The 22,500-nt window shown below is 34.9% G+C and overlaps 1 protein-coding gene across 14 annotated transcripts in view; it reads right to left on the bottom strand.

Annotated features, from left to right (window-relative positions):
* LOC124429291 (polypyrimidine tract-binding protein 1) overlaps window positions 1-22,500 on the bottom strand; it is a 422,552-nt gene that overhangs the window by 334,611 nt on the left and 65,441 nt on the right. For 6 of the 14 annotated variants that reach the window (XM_046974365.1, XM_046974373.1, XM_046974368.1 and 3 more), the window contains exon 1: window positions 4,222-4,399. The exons of the other annotated variants lie outside the window; for them this stretch is intronic. The gene's annotated coding sequence lies outside the window, so the exon portion shown is untranslated. Of the gene's footprint in view, window positions 1-4,221; window positions 4,400-22,500 lie in introns of those variants that run through there. 14 annotated transcript variants of the gene reach the window in all.

The raw sequence follows: 22,500 nt of genomic DNA, 5'->3' as shown, positions 1-22,500 counted from the left end.
CTATTACTAAAACTCAACTATGATCGTTTGAAATATTCTTTTTCATTTCTTCAAAGTTTATAAGTCGACATTCCTCTTCGTTATCGTTATAAAGTTGGCAAACCTCTAACGAATTCAACAAGTTTCACGTCGGACTTCCCTTTCTAACCTACGGACTTTTGTCCCTTCCCCTTTACTCCTCCTCTTCATCCATCCCCATTCGATTCATCTCGCTCCTCTCTCTCTCTGTTTCTTATTCTTTCTCTTATACACTCTCCTCTTTCTTCTCCTACCTCTCCTTCAATACTATCTTACTGGTAGGATCAAAACCGGGTTAATGTCGATTCGACCGTTTCCAATGTCGCGGTTACGCGAAAACGAGCCTTACGTAAGAACATCGTCGTCCAACGACATTGGAAAGTAATCGAACTGGTATTATATGTATGTATATATACATACATACATACATACATACATACATACATACATACATACATACATACATATATACTTACGTATATATATATGTATAGAATCAGAAACGACAAGAGAGACGCACCTGATTTTTGAGAGGTCACTTTGTTCCAATAGAAAAAGAAAATTTCCATCTTTTCCTTTTTTTCACTTTATAACAAATGTCTGTGTGTGTGTGTATGTGCGCGCGCCTGTGTGTATGGCTGTGTGTGTGTGTGTATATATACTTTTTTCTTTTTTAGTATGAAATATATTATTTTGTTTTGAAGACAAACAACAACAAAAAATCTTATTAGATTTTCAGTTTATGTATTGTATATACGTATCTCTGTATATATATATATATATATAATTGTTATCAAAAATTATTACAAAACTTATCAGATTCTTAGTAAATCATTATTAACAACATATTGCAATATATTAAAATGTATAATATATTTAATGTACGTACTATATATATATATATATATATATATATATACACATATACATACATACATATACACGCATTAAATATTTATTAATTTTAGTTCTTTAAAAAAGGAAGAAAAAAAGAAAAACGAAAAATAATAATAATAATAATAATAATTTTTCCAAATTAATTTTCCATAATAAATTGAGGAAGAATACTTTTATATTTTTTTTTTTCTTAACTATCTATCAAATCCCATAAATCTTGCTTTTCAAAAATTTGTTTATTAAATTAAAAAACATCTATATAATATATATATATTAGCGCATAGTCCAGATGAAAAAAAGAAAAGCAAAAAAGAAAAGAGGGACAAAGAAACAGTATGTGTATGTGTGTGTGTGTGCTGTGTGTGAAAGAAGAGAGAGGGAGAGAGAGAAAGGGGGAGACGGAAAGAGAGAGAGAGATAGAGAGAGAGGAAAGAGAGGAGAGAGAAAAAAAAAAGAAACAAAAGAAAGAAGTACAGAAAGGAAGATGGATTCCACGAAAGGCGATGTTCGGCACGAAACGAAACGTAACGAAACGAAACGAAACGAAACGAAAGAGGCCTGCCGGCCGGCGGTTACTCGTCCGAGTCCATGACAGCTTCGTGAGCTGTGTTTACAAAAGAGTAAGAGAGATAGAAAGAGAAAGAGAGTAAGAGAGAGAGAGAGAGAGAGAGAGAAGTAGCAGAGAGTGCTGCTGAACAAAGCGTTGTACGTGAACGTATATAAGAATCGAGCCATGATGATGACGCGGACTCCGCATAGTCGTATATGTACACATATACACGCACAGTATACACACACACACAGAGACAAAGAAAATACATTCGCATATATATAGAAAAGAAACAGAAGAGATGTAGAAAGAAAAGAAAGAGAAAGAGAAATGGAGAAAGAAAGAAACGAATCTTACGAAACGTGCTTTTTCGACGAAGTTTAGACTATTGGAAAATCGTATACCTAAAAGAAAACGACAAGAGAGTTAGCTTACCCTATCGGTCGTCGTCTTCTTTTTCTTCTCCTTTTTCTTTCAATTAACTGAAGGACAAATTCGTTCCCTTGATGCCACTTTTCTGAACTAGGACGAACAACGACGACGACGACGACGACGACAACGACGATAATAAAATACGCATTTTGTCCCGCGATTATTTCGTCAAATTACACAAAGTAAAATAACGCGTATCGTATCTCCTCGTAAATGTTGTCCTTCGCGTGTTCAAAAGCGAATGACATATACACGTATACGTATATCTATATATATATATATATATATATATATATATATTAATATGCCATATATTAATATTTATAAATACGATCGAAAGAGGAATAATACTCGACACAAACACACGAACGTCTACGCTAACGACGTTTTTTTTATCACTTTGCCATCGGCGATCAAAATCACAACTAAAATATTAAATAAATAAATATACATGTATGTATGCATATGTATATTGTCGTCAATTAACTCGTAACTCTTATTATTATTATTATTATTGATTTTTATTATCATTATTATCATTCTAATTGTATCATAATTCTCGTTAAAAGTTTTTCAATCGATCGTATGATCGACGTAGTATCCGGGAATAGCCGCCATGATAAGATGGACACCCCTGAACGTATCGCAAAGTCGTTAACCGTCTTCGTGACACGCGTGTCGCTTACGGACAAGAGACGCGAAATAAATATCGATGGCTTCTCTCTCTCGCTCTCTCACACACACATACATGTTCTCTTTCACTCTCTCTCTCTCACACACATATACATGTTCTCTCTTTTTCACTCTCTCTCTCTCTCTCTCTCTCTCTCTCTCTCTCTCTCTCTCTCTCTCTCTCTCTCTCTCTCTCTCTCTCTCTCTCTCTCTCTCTCTCTCTCTCTCTTTCCTATAAGAGAGAATATCATCGGTTTGTAACCGTCCAAACGAACGAAACGAATATTTCTTAGAAACAACACGCATACACGTATATACGTTAGAAAATCCTATACGTATATTATATAAACACATTGAATATAAACTAAATATAAAAAGTCACCACTGGCTGATCATCCCATACAAATATATCTCATATTTTTTAACCTATACGAAAGAAAGAAAGAAAAAAAAAAAGAAAAAAGGAACTTATTTGGTGTGAAAAATTTCCACGCATAGAAAAAAATAAAATATATATATATATATTTATATATTTATATATTTATATATATATATATATTTATATATTTATATATTTATATATATATATATAGGATCTCCATACTTATAATACATTATAGGTTAGACGTATAGTAATATATAATAATAGTAGTGCAGTAGTAGTAGTAGTAATAATAGAAGATTGAATAGACATCCGTTCTTATAAAATACGTATTATTATGAACAAGTAGTAGTAGTAGTAGTGGTATTAGTACTACTAATAATAAAAGTATCTATATACCTTTATATATATATATATATCCATACTTATACGCATTATAGGTTATAAACGTGTGTAGTACTAAACAATAGTACTACTAATAGTAGTAATAGTAATAGTATAGTGTAGTAATAGTAGTAATGTAGTAAAATAGTAGTAGTAGTAGTAGAAGAGGATTCAAACGGTCGAGGATCGAATTTCTCGGTCGAAGAGGTAACGCTTAGTCCGAGAAGTAGCATCGTTGAGTTCTAAAGAAAGGAGGATGGGGAGAAGTAAAGGAGGGGGCGGGTCAGGCCGGAGAGGGAAGAGTAAGGAGGAGGAGTAAGGAATGTCGGCAGGTAGAGAAAGATAGAAAGAGATAGAAGGAAAGAAACAGGAGAGAGAAAGAGGAGAAAGAGGAGTGAGAAGGAAGGAGTAAGGATCTAGCTCGGTCTTCGTCTCGATTCGAAGGGCACGCGAGACGTGTTTCATTGGCGGACATGCGCCCTCTGCCTTCTCTTCCACAGGTCCGTAGAGAAACGTGTGGGGTTATGAGATTTTCGAAGAGGCGGCCGGGCGGGCCTGCGCGCGCGCCTCGCAAAAATATAAAATGAAAAATAAAGAGAATGATTCGTTCGACGAATAAGAGGAAGAAGAAGAAGAAAGAGGAAAGGAAGACGAAGACGACGACGTTTACTCGTCGTCCTCGAGGCGCTTGATCCGCAAAAGCCCTCGAGCAAGACTATGTGTCTCGTAGCTGTATGAAAAGTAGAGAGTGTGTACATTATATATATATATATGTACATATACATGCATATGCTCATAACCGTTCTTATATATATACATATGTGTATATGTGTACATATATGTAGCAAATTATTATTATTATTATTATTTGATGTAGTATACTGACCGTGACAACGGTAGGACGATGATGATCACCGGCGAAGTACGTCGTTTTGAATCCACCGCCGGCTGGCAATTTTCAAACGAAGAAAAGAGAACGTGTTATCACAGAAAAGTTTATATATCTTTCTCTCTTTCTTTCTTTCTTTCTTTCTCTTTTATTTTTTCCTCTCTTCGCTGTTTCTTTTATTCCTTTTTCTTCTTCTTACAGGAATCGTTTATCTCTTTTTTTTCTTCTTCCTTCTCTTCTTCTTCTTATTATTATTATTCTTTACACAAAGCACAAGAATCTTTCGATGGAAAAAGAAAAAATGAAAAGACGCATAGATAAAGAATGATAGATATATAGATAGATAGATAGATAGATAGATAGATAGATAGATAGACGGATAGAACAGATGGATAGATTGAGATATACTGATAATCAAAAATAAAAAAAGCACTCGCGTTTACAGGAAGGGAGAAAGAGAGAGAGAGAGAGAGAGAGAGAGAGAGAGAGAGAGAGAGAGAGAGAGAGAGAGCAAGAGAGAAGAAAAAACAACAAAAAAGAAAAGCGAAGATAATCCTCGAGAAAATAGAGATTCGATGATGATATATATATATATATTTTTTTTTTCTCCTCCACGCAGAATACACACACACGCACGCACACACTATACGTACGAATTGGTGAACACACGCACGGTGGTCATGGGGGCACAACGCCAGCCACACACCACCAACGATTTTGATTTACGGTGTAACACGCGATAGACGCGAAGTACGATTCGAATCGATGCCGTGAACAAACAACGTCAGGCTGTTTCCTCGATGACGCGTTCTTGTCTCGTGCTGGTAGTCTCTCTGTCGTCTAGTGTAGTAGTAGACGTAATATTAGTAGTAGTAGTGTAGTAATGTGTAGTAGTAATATTGTAGTAGTATTAGTATTAGTAATGTGGTAGTGGTAATAGCAATCGTCGGTTGGTGCGTCGCTTGTTCACGACAGAGAGAGAGAGAGAGAGAGAGAGAGAGAGAGAGAGAGAGAGAGAAAGCGGGATAACACGAGAGAACGACGAACGGCAATTTGGAGGTTAGGAACACGCTGCTGCTGCTGCTGCTGCTGCTATTGCCGTTCTGGCTGTTTCCTACTGACATTTAGATTACAACGATGACTACGTTAATGACGATGATGATGACGATTGCAAGAAACATGCGTCTCGTATCTTAAGTGCTTCTCGATCTCTCGATCTCAAGAGAGAGAGAGAGAGAGAGAGAGAGAGAGAAAAGTGTAACGTGACGAAGAGACGACGATGACGACGAACGATGACGAAAAAAGGGAAAGAGAAAGAGAAGGATATAGCTTTTCTTCTCTTTTCTTCCCGTCCTTGTTGCCTTGATTCTCCCTCTTCTTTTAAACTATGGCTACGTCTATACGTATACGGGGTCTACGGTTAAGCCGGCGCGACGTACGAAGCTCCTTCGTGACTTCGCGCGCGCACGAGAAACGGACGAGCAGGAGCGTGTCGAAGGTTTGGTGGAGAAGTGGGGAAGAGGGGTAAAGAAGGAGAAGGAGGAGAAAGAGGATGTAGCGAAAGAGGAGAAGGAGGAGGAGGAGGAGGAACACGGCGTAGGAGTAGGCAGGCAGGCAGGCAGGCAGGCAGGCGAACTGACTTGTGAGGGAGGAAGAAAGGGTGGGAGGGAAGAGGAGGGGAGGTGATGTTGTACGCGACGATCGCGAACGTCACTGCGTGCGTTGAAAAGACGCGGGAGAAGTTTCATGTGGTGTTGTTACCACGTTGTGACAAAACGAATAAAACGAGAGAAGAAAAGGGAATTAATAATAAAAAAGAAAGAAAGAAATAAATAAATAATAGAAATTTTACGAAGGATTGAACTTACAACAATTTTTATGGACACACTATATCGAATAGTTGAGAAATGTGTGTACGTGCGTGCGTTCGCGCGCGCATATTATATATATATATAATATATATATATGTGTGTGTGTGCGTGTGTGCGTGCACGAGCGAGAGGGGGGAAGAAGGGGGGTTTCGTAGGCGCGTACACAAAGAAAAAGATCACCCCACCTTTTCCTTTCTTTTTCTTTTTATTCTTTCCTTTTCGTTTTATGTTTCCTCTCTTCTCGTTTTCTTCACTTTTCTTCTTCCTCTTCTTCTTCTTCTTTTTTTCCCCTTCTCTTCTATTTCTATAAAGAAAATTTTCTACACAAGAAGGACGACGATGATCGTCACCACGCACAGAACGAAATACAATAACGCACTCGATAATAAGGAAGAGATAAATCTCCGTTCTCTCTCTCTCTCTCTCTCTCTCTCTCTCTCTTTTTCTCGCGTGGTCCTTTTCTTCGAAGTTTGTAACGAACGAACGAACGAACGAACGAACGAATGCACGAACGTACGGCAACGACGTTGTAACTTCGTAGAAAAAGAGAGAAAGAATGGAAAGAGGAAATGAAAGGAAAGAAGAAAGAAAGAAAGAAAGAAAGAGAACACACGCACCACGATAGAAGAGGAACACACGAGTCCGCGCGCGGCACGCCGAGGAGAAGAAGAAGCTGAGAGGGAAGAGAACGAACGAGTGAGAAGGACAGAGAGTAGGGATAACCGACGCCGTGTAACAGGGAATAGAGAATGATAGAGGGGAGAGGGGATTGACTGGCAGCGTGGCTCGCTGGCGTTCGGTAACGCTCGGTTATACTCGGCTATCGTTACTCGACTGGGAGGGAGAGAGTACCGGCGGCGTGGAAACGTCGTGACGGCGCCGTTGCCGGTGTGTTACTTAGTAGTGGGGAGGGGAACCGTAGAGGGGAGCAGCCGGCAACAGCCGACTCGAGTCCGCTCTTCTTCGTCGTTCGTTCGTTCGTTCTCTCTCTCTCACTCTCACTCTCACACACACTCTCTCTCTCTCTCTCTCTCTGTCACTTTTCCCCCTCGCTCTTGCTCACACGCGTTCTTCCTTTTCACGACGTATATCCTTACACACGTTTTATACGTCATACGTACGTACGTACGTACGTATGTACGTGGTGTGTGTACATACGTATATATAAGTGTATGTGGAAAGTGTGTATGTGTAGTACGTTCTTGTGTGTGCGTCCGTCGTATGCTGGTAAAAACCGTATCGGCACACGGCGTGTGCACAAACATACAATTCAACTTCGTACGTTATATGTATATATGTGTATGTATGTATGCTGTATATATGTATGGTCGCGCGTGTACAGGGTGATACTAAAAAAGGAATACATAAAGACATAGTACTACGATAGGCCTAAAGGAAATAGTTTATAACTTATGAAAGAATGAAAGGGATGGGATAGGATGGGATGGGACGGGACGTGCATGTGAAATCAATTACAAAGAACGACTCTTTACCTCTTCTATGTATCATAACTCGGATTCTTATTTCGATGCGTGAGTTATATATCGTATTGTATATCGACGCCATCTTCCGTCGGTACGTTAATTATGCAGTCTCTAACGGACTTGCATGTATGTATGTATGTGTGTGTGTGTATGTATGTATGTATGATGCATGCATATATGTATGATGGAGAACCTAACCTATACATACAGAAATAGTCGTCGTCGTCGTCGCTTTGTCGTTGCTTGTACAAACGTAATCGCAGATTTTTACCTTTCTCGTGGTTTCTTCTAACATTTATATATATATATATATATAAATATATATATATGTATACGTAAAATATTCCTTGGCACGTACTTGGAATTGCAAATAAATCAGAAATCATAAAAATTGCAGATATACACCAGCGGTAGTCCCGCATTTTCCACAGCCGAAATAGATATTACGAGCAACGCGGAAGAAGAAGAAGAAGAAGAAATAGTAATAGTAATAGTAGCAGTAGTAGTAGTAGCAGTAATAATAATGATAGTACTAGTAGTAGTAGTAGAAATATAAGCTACCTCAGTCCAAACGAAGAGAATGTAAATTTTTCGCCTTTACCGTTTTGATATATCGGTTTGCTTCATTTCCCTCGCGTTTTCGCAAGAAGATTCCCAAATTCTTTTAGCAACAATACGTTCTCTCTTTCACTCTTTCTCTCTTCTTTATCTTACTATTATGAATTTCTTTATACCCTAGTATTTCAATGTTTATTTCCACACTTAATTTGCGACAGTATTTTCTACGTGCCATAAGGCTATATAAATGCTACGACATAGGTTATATATTGGTATATGCATAGATTTTGTATATGCTTAGGTTTTTATATAGTGTATATATATATGTATGTATGTATGATGTATGTATGTTTATATATGTATATATATATATGTATATATCACGTATATACGAACAACTCGAAAAGAGAAACATTAGCTTTAGTATATAATTTAGTTCGACTGAGGTAGCATACGATAAGTTACATTATGGAAAATGTTATTTCGAAAGAAAGAAAGAGGGAGAAAGAAGAAAAATGGACTAATAAAAAAATGGAAAGGACATTGGTTATTTCGTCAATATTTTCACACATATTTTCTTTTAAAATAAATATTAAACATATATATATATATATATATATATATATATATATATATAAATATATATATATATATATATATATATATATAAATATATATATATATATATATATATATTGCTAGATATATAATATAATTTTTATTCATGTAATGTCTTACGTATTTATACATATACGTATGTATATACATATATATATATATCGTTCGTTACATTATTAATTAACTAATCGTCATCTCTGTCAGTTATAATAAATCTCTATCTATGTATATAAATTATAATCACGACCTACCCAGAGAGAAGTTTCATTAAAACTTGCTTCCGAAGCTTTAGTCTCGTTACTATTTCATTACATGCTATTTATATTCCATGTACACATACATAGATACATGTACATACATATATAAATATCGGCGTATGTATATATATATATATGTATGTATGTATATACGTTCGTACGTATGTATGAACGACATATCAAACAACGTGCATCGTGTCTCGTTAATACTCGTTTGTTTATTCATTCGTGTCTAATTGAAAATGAATATATAAAACACGCGAAAAAGGAAGGGAAAAAAAAAAGAAAGAAAGAAAAAAAAAAATAAACAACAACAAAAACAAATAAAAGCAGAGATTGAAACGAAGCGATTATCTGTCGATTTACGTTTTACGAAACAAAACAAAATAAAACAAAACAAAAAGATAAACGAAGCGTAAATAGAACTAAATTAGTTTGACCGATAAAATACTATATATAAATATAAATCAGAGACGCTCAAGCAATAATAATTTTTACGGTAGAAATAAGCAGATATTTGTGGTATGCGAACCACTGCGTTTTTATAGACGGCAGCCATATTGTTATCTTTCATTCGATGACGAATAAATTTGTAAAGATATTTCGACGGTTAAATTCGTATGCGAGAAAGAGACAGGGACAAAGAGATAGATAGATAAAAAGAGAGAGAGTGAGAGAGAGAAAGAAAGAAAGAAGAGAGACACCCGGTATAAGGAGACGCGTAGATGGTCGAAAAGAATTGGTAAGAGGAAGAAAGAATGAAAGAGAAAAAGAGAGAGAGAGAGAGAGAGAGAGAGAGACAGACAGAAAGAAAGAAAAAGAGACGAAAAGATGCGTGTATGAGAGAGAAAGAAACGAAAAGATTCGAGCATGTGTGTATGTTTGTGTGGTTGAGGGAGGGAGAGAGAGAGAGAGAGAGAGAGAAAGAAAGTACTCAGCAAAAAGGCGATGCTACCAGCAGCGGCATCAGCGTATGTGTCAAGAGAGGGGGAAAGGAATGAAAGACAAGGTGGGGGAGGGGTTGGGAAACGACGAACGAAGGAAGAACGAAAGAGACCTTGCACGGTTCTTAATCTCTATCTCGCTCTTTCTCTCTCTTTCTCTTTCTCTTTCTCACTTTGTGACAGAGTCTCGCACGTAGAAAACGATGCTTTGTATGTTGGTTAGGCAGGCGGCAGTTTACTGAGAAAAAGAGAGAGAGAGAGAGAGATAGATATAATATGGGAGTTTCTAAAGAAGGAAGGAAGAGAGACAGAGAGGGAGGGAGAGAGAGAGAGAGAGAGGGGAGAGGCGTGTCACGCACCTTGCTTCTTTTTTTATAAAATCGAAGGAAGACGCGTCGCAGAAATTTCGAACGTTCTCGAATTTTCATTATTTCCCGCGCTTTTTTTCCTCCTCTCTCTCTATCCCTCTCTATCTCTCTCTCTCTCTCTCTTTGCCCATCGCTCATCTTTGTTTCTTTCTTTCTCCTATATATCTATAAGTACCAACCAATAGACGAGAAGAAAAGAGAAAAGGATGGGAAGAGAATGAATGGGACACCGTGTAATTCGTTCTTTTTTTCTTTTTTTTTTTTCCTTTTTATATTATTGGCTCTGAATACGTGCGAAGATATGTAATGGAGAACGTTTTCGAACGTACGTACGTACGGATTTGAAGCGGAGAAGAGAAAAAGAGAGAGAGAGAGAGAGAGAGAGAGAGAGAGAGAGAGAGAGAGATAGGACGAGATATAGAGAGAGGGGGGAGAGAGAGAGAGAGAGAGAAGTAGAATGAGGTCGACGCATTCGCGATTCGTGCGCCCTGCGGCTCGAACGCAACCCAGCATAGGATCGTATATGCCTCTTGCATTCGTGATGTCCCAGCGGAATACGAGCACCGTGTCTCCGAGGAGCAACGCCGTTCATGGAAATACAGAGAAAGAGGAACAGGGTAGGGAGAAGAAGAAGGGGAGAGAGAGAGAGAGAGAGAGAGAGAAGGAGAGGGGTTTCAAGGCTGCGCTTGAAAAATGTACACTCTTAGAAGGGAAGGGATCAAGCTCTTCCCTCATGGGACATGATCTGATCGTTACTTTACCCTGCCGACGAACTTCTCTCTCTCTCTCTCTCTCTCTTTCTAGCTCTATCTATCTATCTATCTTTCCTCTTCGTCTTTTTTTTCTCCCTACCTTCGACCGGAAAAGAATTTAACAATCCGCTTGTTATTTTTGACCCAATTCGATCTATCCCTACCTCGAAGCTTAAAGAAGAAAATCGTGCTGGCGACCGTGAAAAAGAAAGAAAGAAAGAAAGAGAGAGAGAGAGAGAGAGAGAAAAAAAGAGAACAAAGGGAAAGGAAGGGAGAAATTTTCAAAGGTGGCGTCGATATCAAAACGTACGAAAAAAGTATGTGCGAAGGTTATACATTATACAGAGAAAGAAAAACAGAAGAAAGATGGCGACGTACGCAAACGCGTACGCATACGTATTTGTATGCGAGGGGGAAAAGAACATAAAAAAAAGAAAAAAAAAAAAAAAAAAAAAGAAAAAAAGAAAAGAAAAGAAAAAAAGCAAAGAAAAAAGAAGAACAAGTAGGAAAACGTAATACCTTATCGCGGGAGATTTTCTCACTTTCCGCAAGATTTCTCGGTCGCATTTCAAGAAGGATACATAGCACGACAGCCATATCTCAAGCACGGCGGGAACGCTAAACGGCCGCTTTCAACGTGCGAATTAAGATTAATCGCGCAAAGGAAGCCCACACACCATAGACCACACAAATGCACATGTACATACATGTATATATGAGCGCACACATACACACATGTACGCATACGCATACACGGTGAGTTTGACCGAAGAAAATCTGTCTTCTGGACGAACGTGTAAAGTCATGGAAAGAAGACTTATGGATTCGGCGAGAAGTCGTTGGCTGTCGCGGTTTTCGCCCCGTTTCTCATTGGCCGATTCTCTTTTTCTTCTTCCTTATTACATAGTTATCCTTCTTTTTCTTCGTTATCACTCGCCAAGAAAGAATTTCTCAACGTAGAGATATACCGTATTAAAATTATTTAAATCTGAAACGTTACGACGTTCTTTTGATTTTCTTACGATGACGGTGTATTAAGTAAAATTTTTTCTTTTTTTTTTTACGATTAAATGAAATCCGTCGAAGAAGATGAGGAAGAAGAGGAAGAATAAAACAATAAAAGAAAGTAAAAACACCTTCTGTATACTCGGATAATAAAAGAAAAGAAAAGGGGGGGAAAAAAGAAAAAAAGGAGAAACATCTTTTTAACGCAATTTCTCGCGTCGCCAATAGATGTCACTCTAAGTATCGGTCGACTATGATATGGTCATAACAACGTGGCGACACGTAGCGACTGATTTCTAAATAAAAAAAGGACGGAACCATTACGAAAGTGGATTACAAAAATTTGATTGTCATTTTTCTACGAAATTAAATGATAAGATTAATTCTTTTTAATATTTCTTCATTCGTCGACGTTTTTCCATCAAAGAAAATGATAGCTAATTACCTTCCTGTTTAACATAACAATGTCAAAAATATTTAAAAATCCGTGAAATTTCTTTCTCTCTCTCTCTCTCTCTCTCTCTCTCTCTCTCTGTTTCTCCCTTTTATATATATACTTTCAAAAAGTAAGAAAGTAGAAACGAAATAAAAAGATAAGAAAAAGAAAAAAAAATATGAAGAATAAGAAAGAACAAAGATTATTTTAAGATCGCTTCGATAATTTCTCGTCCATTCATTCATTCGAAATTATTCTTGTATTTCTACGTTTCTCGTTTCGTCTTGTCTCGATCTAACCTCAAAACTTGCAACGATGCTGCAATCTTATTAAAAAGACCGAAAGACGCTAGTGGAAGTAAACGGAAATACGAGAGAGAGAGAGAGAGAGAGAGAGAGAGAGATAGATAGATAGATATATATATAGAGAGAGAGAGAGGAAGGGAGGGAAATAGGAAGAGACCAAGAGTGAAGTTTTCGAATTAAATTTGCAAGAGAAACAACGTTACGGTTGCGGAGAAGCGGAGAAATCAACAATTGTTGAAGTACCTCTAGAAATATTCTCCTCTTTCTCTCTCTCTCTTTCCTTCTCTCCCCCCTCTCTCTCTCTCTCTCTCTCTCATTTATTCCTTCGATCGTTTCTTCCTCTTTCGACGAAAACTTGACATCCCCGACGCAACGACGACGACAACGACGACGATGAAAATTCCGGAACAACGAGAGGAACGTCTGCAGACCTTTGCCTTTTCGGAAATATTCGCCTTGCTTTACGGAAATATTCTTATCATGGGGGAAATGACATTGACAGGATCGAGAGTAACAAATCATGGCTTTGCATCTCGATTGAATTAGAATAATAGAAAATAATATAAATGAAAAGAGGAATAAAAACAAAATCAAAAAAAAAAAGGGGGAAAAAAAGAAAAAAAAAAGAAAAAAGAGAAAACCAAAGAAACATATGTTTTCTTTACATGAAAAAATATTTCTCCATAAAAGAAAAGAGAAATAATCATAATAATAATAATAATAATAATAATAATAATAATAATAATAATAATAATAATAATAATAAATAGAAAAATAAAAATAACTACAATTAAGAAGAAATATAATATGCTAGTATGTATTCACGAACGTATGAAAAATTAATTTTCTATAAATATATACGTGTGTATATATATTAATTTAATCCATTATATTCTTATCACAGTGAATTGACATTGATATAGGCTCGAGAAGAATCGTACCTTTTTTTTTTCTTTTTCTTTTTTCTTTTTTTTTTTTTTTTATGTTCTCGCATTTCGAACGAATTATAAAACGTAGCAAAAAATAGAAAGAGATGCAAAAAAAAAAGAAGAAAAAGAAAGAAAAGAAAAAAAAAAAATAAGAACATTAAAGAACAAACACAAATCGAACGAATTAATTTACAATGCAACATAAATAAATATGTACGCAGTAATACAATTAATAAAATTTATTCACGAACAATTACGTACATAATGGTCGGATATCGATATATATATATATATATATATATATATATATATATATATTTGTACGATCGAAGGATAGGAAATTCCTATCGGCAGTTTCGACAAAGGGAAAGGAATCCTTGGTAAGATCGTAACGGTTGGATAAACAGTTTCTTTCTGATACGATATAAACGTTGGATTTGAAAGTAGTACTAGTAGTATAGGAAATGAAAGAAAAAAGACAAAAAGAAAAAAGAAAAAAAAAGTACACACACGAACGCACACATATTACACAGAGAGAGAGAGAGAGAGCTCTAGAAAGAACGGAAATTTGTAGAAAAGAAAAAAAAAATTGAACAAGCTACCGGAAGTAACGTCAATATCCTTTTCGAGAACAACGCCGAGATGAGAGGTGGGGAGGGGAGATGAGGAGATAAAGAGAGAGGGAGTGTTTTCATCTAAGATTTGACAAGATCGCAAAGTCAAGAAACGAAAGAACGAACGAACGAAAGAGGAGAGAGTAAGAGGAGGAAAAAGAAGGAGATGCAAAATCTGGAGGAGGAGAAGAGAAAGGAAATATGGGTGGGTGGTTGGGTGAGTGTCTATAGTTGGGGCAGGTAACGGGGAAGAAGGATTCCTTGGATGTTTGAGTTGTCCCGAAAATGGAAAGCGCTAGAGCGCTTCGTCGTACCTTGACGTCTACTGTCATGAGTTTGACAACGAGATAAGAAAGTCTCATGCCTGCCTGCCTGCCTGCCTGCCTGCCTGCCTGCCTGCCTGCCTGCTTGCTTGCTTGCTTGCTTGCCTGCCTGGTTCGTTGGTTGGTTGGTTGGTTGCTTGCTTACTTGCCTGCTTGCCTGCCTGCCTGCCTGCCTGGTTGGCTGGCTGGCTGGCTGGCTGGCTGCCTGCTTGCCTTGGGGTTGCTACTGTTCCTAAACTACAACGATATTCCCTAGAGATAACGTTAGACGAATATTGTGGACGTTTTCATTGGGAGATATCGTACTGGTGTGGATGTAAATTCGCCATTCGGCCAAACATGTTCCACAAAGGATAAAGAAGAAATCCGGCAATACGATATATATATTATAGGAAGTCCTTACGAAAGTTATACATATTACTATACTACACTATATTCCCAACGATAAAGATGCAAGAGATACAATTGTGTGTGTGTATATATATGTATATATATATTTAATTTGCCTTTTTTTTCTTTTCTTTTCTTTTCAATTAACTATTTACATAATTTGTATCTATCTATCTATCTATCTATATATATATATATATATATATATATATATATATATACGAAAGAAAAAAACAAAAAGAAAAAAATACATTTTTCTCTGTTTAACTCACTTAATATAACATAATATATACGTATATAATATACCTGTAAAAAATTTTAAGGGAGCAAATGATACGGTCCCGAGCTAATGATAAGTCCTTCATCTTCGTCGTTCTAGATTTGATATATACATATATACAAAAAAAAAAAAGAAAGAGAGAGAGAGAGAGAGAGAGAGAGAAAGAGAAAGAAAAAAGGAGATGATCTAGTCCCTCCTATCTTTATCTCCCTTACTCGTACAGTCTTCTTCGCGGTCTTCTTCAAAATCACATCCCCTTGGTCCCTTTCTATCTCTCACTTTTTACTGATATAGATGGATAAAAAGAAAGACAGAGGGAAAGAAAGAAAGAAAGAATGAGAAAGAGACAGAGAAAGAGAGAGAGAGAGAGAGAGAAAAAAAAAAGGAAGAAATAGTAGCAGGAGAATATATTTAAAGAAGCCCAACTTGCGACCCCTTAAGTATCCGACCAATGCGATATGTCCCACGCCCTTCTTTTCACGAATTTTCCTTCGAGTGCTTTACCCCCACGAGACATACGTGGTAGCTTTTCGAGTGAAAGAAAAAAAAAAAAAAGAAAAAAGAAGAAAAAAAGAAACAAAGAAAAAAAAGCCGAAAAAAGAGGGATGGCAGAGGGGAGACAAAGACGTGAGAGTTGGAGTTAGCGTTAGTTAGACGGAGATGGAATATATAACTCGTCGCATCCCTTCTCTCTTCTTCGTTCTTTTTTTCTTTTTTCTTTTTTCTTTTTTTTTTTTAATTCTCCTTCTCCATAAAAGAAAAAAAGAAGAGAGAGAGAGAGAGAGAGAGAGAGAGAGAGAGAGAGAGAGAGAGAGAGAGAGAGAGAGAGAGAGAGAGAGAGAGAGAGAGAGAGAGAGAGAGAGAGAGAGAGAGAGAGAGATAGAAAAAGCAGACGCAATTTTGTCCTCTCTCAAACCGAACTTCCCCTTTTGTCCTTCTAACACGCCATCTCTTCCTTCTCCCTCTGCTCTACACTCTCCCCGTTTATCCCACTCCTCGTCCATCTATCCAACCTCCCTTAAGTTGAATCCTCTTCCTTTAACCCTCTCTACCTCGTTCTTCACAACGAAGGGGTGGTTTTGAATTTGCGTGCGTGCCACGGTATGTTGTAGTGTGATGTGATGTGGTGTGGTGTGGTATGGTGTGGTATAGCGTGGTGTAGTGTGGTATGGCGTGGTGTACTGTACTATGGTGTATGGTAGGGGTGCGGTTGCATTACTATTATTAACTCGACGGTGTTAATTAATTACATGGGTAAGCAGAGAGGATAGGATAGAAGTTACGAACGAAGGAACCAAAGTAAAAACGAACGAATGAACGAACGAATGAACGAACGAATGAACGAACGAAGGAACGAACGACAATCCCTAACCTCCCCCTTTATTTTCACCCTTCGGTTACAATCCCCCAGACGACGACTACCATCAAATTAAATGCGTCTCACTTCGATGCAATTCCGTGCCCGCCGTCGTAATAATCACAGCACAATCTTGTTGTTGGTGTTACATTGAAAGAAATACGAACGAACGACCTTGATCACGATGATCGAACGCATATCTTCGTTAAGTCATATAAAAAATATTATCCTTTTTCTTTCTATCTTTTCCTCTTGTTTTTTCCTTCGTAAGAAGAACGTTTCATTCATTTATTTTTCTTTTCTTCTTTCGTTTTTTCTCGAAAGATTGATTCGAGATTTTTTTTTCTTCCTTCTTGTTGTTGTCTTTTTTTTCTGCTTTTTTTCTTTTTTCTTTTCTTTTTCTCTTGCTTAAAAATCTTTAGTAAATGGACCATTTCATTTTGTACTTCATTGAGAGTAGGTATACGAGAGTACACGATAATTATTGATAGATATTTTATCAATTACAATGAAAAAAAAAAAAAAAAAAAGGAGAGAGAGAAAGAGAGAAAGAGAAACAGAGTAACAAAATGAGAATTCAAATTAAATTGCTCGTATATGATATTCGCCGAAAGCATTGAGAGCTCGTTTTGTATGAGACTCCGCCTTTGTGACTTACTAAAATATTCCAAAGCTTCTTTGTTTATTTTTTAATATATATATATATACACGTGCATATGTAATAAACATCTCATTTATAAATAAACAATAATGAAAAAACAAAAAGGAATGAATAGTAAATAAACGAAGTATTACGATAAAACGTAATTGGACATGTGACCAATTTTCGAAAATTATTTATTCATTTATTTATACATTTATTTATTCATTCATTTATTTCTTTATTGATTTATTTATTTCTTCTTTTTTTCTTTCTTCTTTTATTTCGTTTATTTCAAGTTCAGAGAAAAACAATGGACACATTGTATTCGCGTTTAGTATCGAACGTAACTCTATGTTATATATGCATACACGATAACCAATGAATAGCTTCGTTTATCGAATTTCATACTATTCGTGACACCCTTCTCGCACTATTTACCTCTCTCTCTCTCTCTCTTTTTCTCTTGACGATCTCTCCATACGTTTCTCAAACGCTTGCAAGAAAGAGAGAGAGAGAGAGAGAGAGAGAGAAAGAGAGAGTTAGAATCATTGCATAATTTCGATTCCATCTATCTATTCGCACTTTATTAAGTTCCAATGGGCTTTCGTGAAAACTTTCTAGATCGGTTGACATAAATGAGAAAAATTTCTCGAGTTCGTTCGTTTTTTCAAAACGACCTTATTTTTTTTTTTTCTTTTTCTTTCTTTCTTTACTGTCAATATTTCGATCGTTAGAATTTCATTTAAAATCGTCGCAATAGAAATTATTTTATACGAAGATATATGTTTGTATGTATGTATGTATGTATGTATGTATGTATGTGTGTAAATAAAATATAATAGTAAAAGTGTTTCGATGGGAAAACGTTATTTTTTTTCCTCATGTATTTGATCGTTGTTTTGTCTCATGTACTTGATTTTATATAAGCATTTAATATATTTATAATATGTGATAATAATAATAATAATAATAATAATATATATATATATATATATATTCATTTTTTATAATTTATCTTCGAGATTGATAAAGAGAAATGTTTATTTACGAAATAATATGGAAAATAGATGGTCGTCATGTATATAATATTGACGATTAACGTCAATATTGCATCTTACTTTCTATCGCATATCAGATATATGTTCAGATTATAAAAGTTAAAAAGAAAAAAAAAATATATATATATATATATATTTATCCACTGATACGCATACTTTATACACTTTATATATGCATACTTTATGTACGTATATCGAAAAATATTTATATTACATTTCCTCGTAATTATTATCATCACAAGTGTTATAATTTGTTTATACGTATTATTATACTACTATAAATATCACAAAGCTTTCATGGAATTCGTTTTGGTAGTTCTCTCTCTCCCTCTCTCTCTCTATATATATATATATATACATATATATATATACATACATACATAAAATGCTTAACGGCCATCGTTTCGAAGAATATCAGAATATGGATCGTTTTCGTGAGTTTCATGGAAACACGCGTGTTTCTCGATAATATTTACGAGGGCCACATGATACTATATACGTTAAATCTCTTAACGTAGAGATTCGAGTATACATCACCAAGGCAAAACAACTACTACCACCGACCAAGGCGAATCGCTAGGGATTCTAGGGTATTTCGTGAACGATGTATTTTAATGCTCGCTTAGACGTTTATGATCCTTACCAATGTCCTATCACGAAACATACTCCTCGCGATACTCCTCTCATTCTTTATTAACCTCTCGCTAACCTCGTTTACTCCTCATCACCTAATACCAACCAACCCTATAACGAAACCCTAAGCTAACCCTTTCAAGCATCTCTAAATAAACATTAGGAACAACAAAAAAGTTTCTCTTGTTCGTATATTTACTTAAGAATTTTTAATTATTTTTTAACGAACGTTTAACAATCGTTGTAAATATTTGTCATTTAATCGAACTTGTGTATGTGTGTGTGTGTGTGTGTGTGTGTGTGTGTGTGTGTGTGTGTGTGTGTATATATATAAAAAAGATTTAATTTTATTCTATAACATATATCGTGATATAATTGTGATATTGTGATAATTGATTAGAAAATATTATCAAATTAACGTTGTTATATATATATATATATATATATATATATATATATATATATATATATATATAATATATCTTATATATATACATATATATATAAGTTTTAGTTTTAGTATTACTATTACAATATTAATGATTGTATTATAAAATAATAAATAATTTATCATCAAAATAAATTTACATTCGTTGATATTCTATTATTAATAAAACATGGATAATGATAATAATAATAATAATAATAATTTCATTTCCATTTACTGCCACGAATCATAAATTCTATTATAAAATTTTACGAAATAATTGATATAAAGAAATTAATAGGAGATAAAAAAAAAAGAAATGAAAGAAAACGTAAAGAAATAATGAAAAGATCAATCGATTGATAATGTAAAAGTAGGTAATAGAAAACAAAATCAGAAAGAAGAGAAATAAATTTCAAGAGAAATAAAAAAACCAAAATAATAATAACAACAATAATAATAATAATAATAATAATAATGAAAACATATTTCATTGAAAGAGAAATGTCTCGTGAAACATTTTACGAAACTAGACGTGTGCAAAAATGGTCCCATAGGAACAACCCCATGGACAATTGGGAAACATATCGGTATTCTATACCTATACCATTCCCCTTTCCCTTTACCCTACCCTCATCCTTTTACTCCTCATTCTCTCTCTCTCTCTCTCTCTCTCTCTCTCTATTTATCTATCTATCTATACATCTTTCTATTTATCTATCTCTATCTATCGCTATCTCTCTCTCTTTCTGTTTTGCGCACGCGCATCTGCGTATACCCTTTGGCCGCATGTTTATTCAACGCATGCCCGTTCATTACCCACACGACAATATTGGTTGATGGGAATTGCTTGTACCCCGTGATACGCACGATTAGATATGCGGGCTCTTGCTAGTGTTTGGCTGATGTCTATATATGTGTATGTGTTATACTGAGCGTGAGTTTGTGCGCTTATTTCCGCATCTGCGCTATATCCCACTTTCCTGTCCATCATAGTTCGTTTCTAAAATTTATATGTTTGCATATGACTGTAATGAGTAAAGAGAGAAATAGAGATAGATAGATAGATAGATAGATAGATAGATAGATGGATAAATAGATAGATAGATAGATTTAGTTAGAGAGAGAGAGAGAGAGAGAGAGAGAGAGAGAGAGAGAGAGAGAGAGAGAGAGAGAGAGAGAGAGAGAGAGAGAGAGAGAGAGTATGATTATTTCACAGATAAAATGAAAAGTTGAACGATTTGATATAATTTTTTATACATTTTATTTATAATACCTTACATTATATTTATAATAAATCATAATTGATTATGATTTAATGGTAAAGTGAAAGTGAATATTGTTGATATTTAAACGAGCCTGTTTCAGTTTTATAATTTTTTAATATATAATGATAATATTATAACGTGTTCAGTTCAGTTCGTAATGAGTTCAGTTTATATTAGAATAATGTAGGATATAACGATGTAATAATAGAGATTTTCTTTGATTTTTCAACGAATCTAATTTGATTTAATATTATTTATGATATAATGATCCTGTATAATAATGAATTTGTCGACTTTTATGATATTTATGGATTACACATAAGATTATTATTATTATTATTATTACCATGAGTTATATATATATATATATATATATATATATGTTTGTTTTTTCTAAATCAATCATTTTTTTTTATAAATAATTAAAAAACTTTATAAATAAATTAATTAATTCGAGAAACGTACTGTGCTAGTTGTTCAATTGACGATATAAGCTCAATTCAATTAAAAACAATCTAAGAATATTATTTTTATATCTGATAAATATCTAAAATTTTCAATCTTCATTAGAGATAATCGAAACTCTCATTGCTTATTATTACACATGAATTTCATAAAGAGAAAAGAAAGGAAAGAAACGGGATGGGGGAGGGTGGGAAAGTCGAAAGCATAATAAACGAAATTTCGTTGATTTGGTTGCTCGATTATTATCATCGTCGTTAGTCTTTGATCTTGATATGCTTTATAAGTAATAAAAAAAATCGATCAAGAGGAGAATTTGACTGTTTGGAAATAATGAGTGCATGATTGTTACGAACACTGTTATGTTCGTAAATGGAAATTGAAATTGATTTCTTTTTTCTTTTTTTTTTTTTTTTTTTTTTTTTTTGTTTCTCTTTTCTTCATTTTCTTCCTCTTCTTTTTGTTTTTTTGTTTTTTTTTTATCTCCTTCCTACCAGCTAATCCTAACACGTTCTAATCTTATCTCTTCTTTTTCCCTCTGTCATTCTCTATCACTATTTTTTTTCTTTGATCCCTACAAAGCGGACGAAAAAAAAAAAGAAATAATGGAAAGCAAAAGTGATTCTTCAAAATCCAAAAGAGAAAAATTATGACGAGGAATAGATGTGAAACGCATTATCCCAATAAAGTTTATCATCATCGATTAACTTCATAAAATTAATTAGCATGTTCTAGTCGATCGATCGTGTATTACGATTCTAATAATTACTAATCCGTACTAATCGATATGTCGATTGGTAACACATTACGATTTTAAACGACAATCAACACGATGAGAATTAGCTAATTCTAATTTCTCTCTCTTTCTCTCTCTCTCTTTCTCTGTATTTTTTCTGTGAAAGAAAAAGAAAGAAAAAGAATAAAAAAAAAAAAAAAAAAAAAAAAAAAAAAAAAAGAAAAATAGAAAAAAAATAAAAGAAATGTTTCGTTACGTAGAATAAAAAAATTTACGACGAACGGATTGGATGGTTAGCTAAACGCTTGATCCCAATGAAGCTCGTTCAACCTTTGCTAACTAATAAATTTAGCGTACTCTGATAGATCACGAATTACGATTGTAATAATTACTAATCCGGGCTAATTGATTTGCCGATTGATAACAAATTACGACTGTAAACGAAATCCGCATGTCGAGATCGATTATTAGATTGTTCGACGACTTCTCTTGTTACGTGGGTGGTACTACGTTTACAAGAGAGATAGATAGAGAGAGAGAGAGAGAGAGAGAGAGAGG

This window comes from Vespa crabro, chromosome 15, assembly GCF_910589235.1.
Source record: "Vespa crabro chromosome 15, iyVesCrab1.2, whole genome shotgun sequence".
Classification (NCBI taxonomy): domain Eukaryota; kingdom Metazoa; phylum Arthropoda; class Insecta; order Hymenoptera; family Vespidae; genus Vespa; species Vespa crabro.
This window is presented reverse-complemented; position numbering and strand designations above follow the sequence as displayed.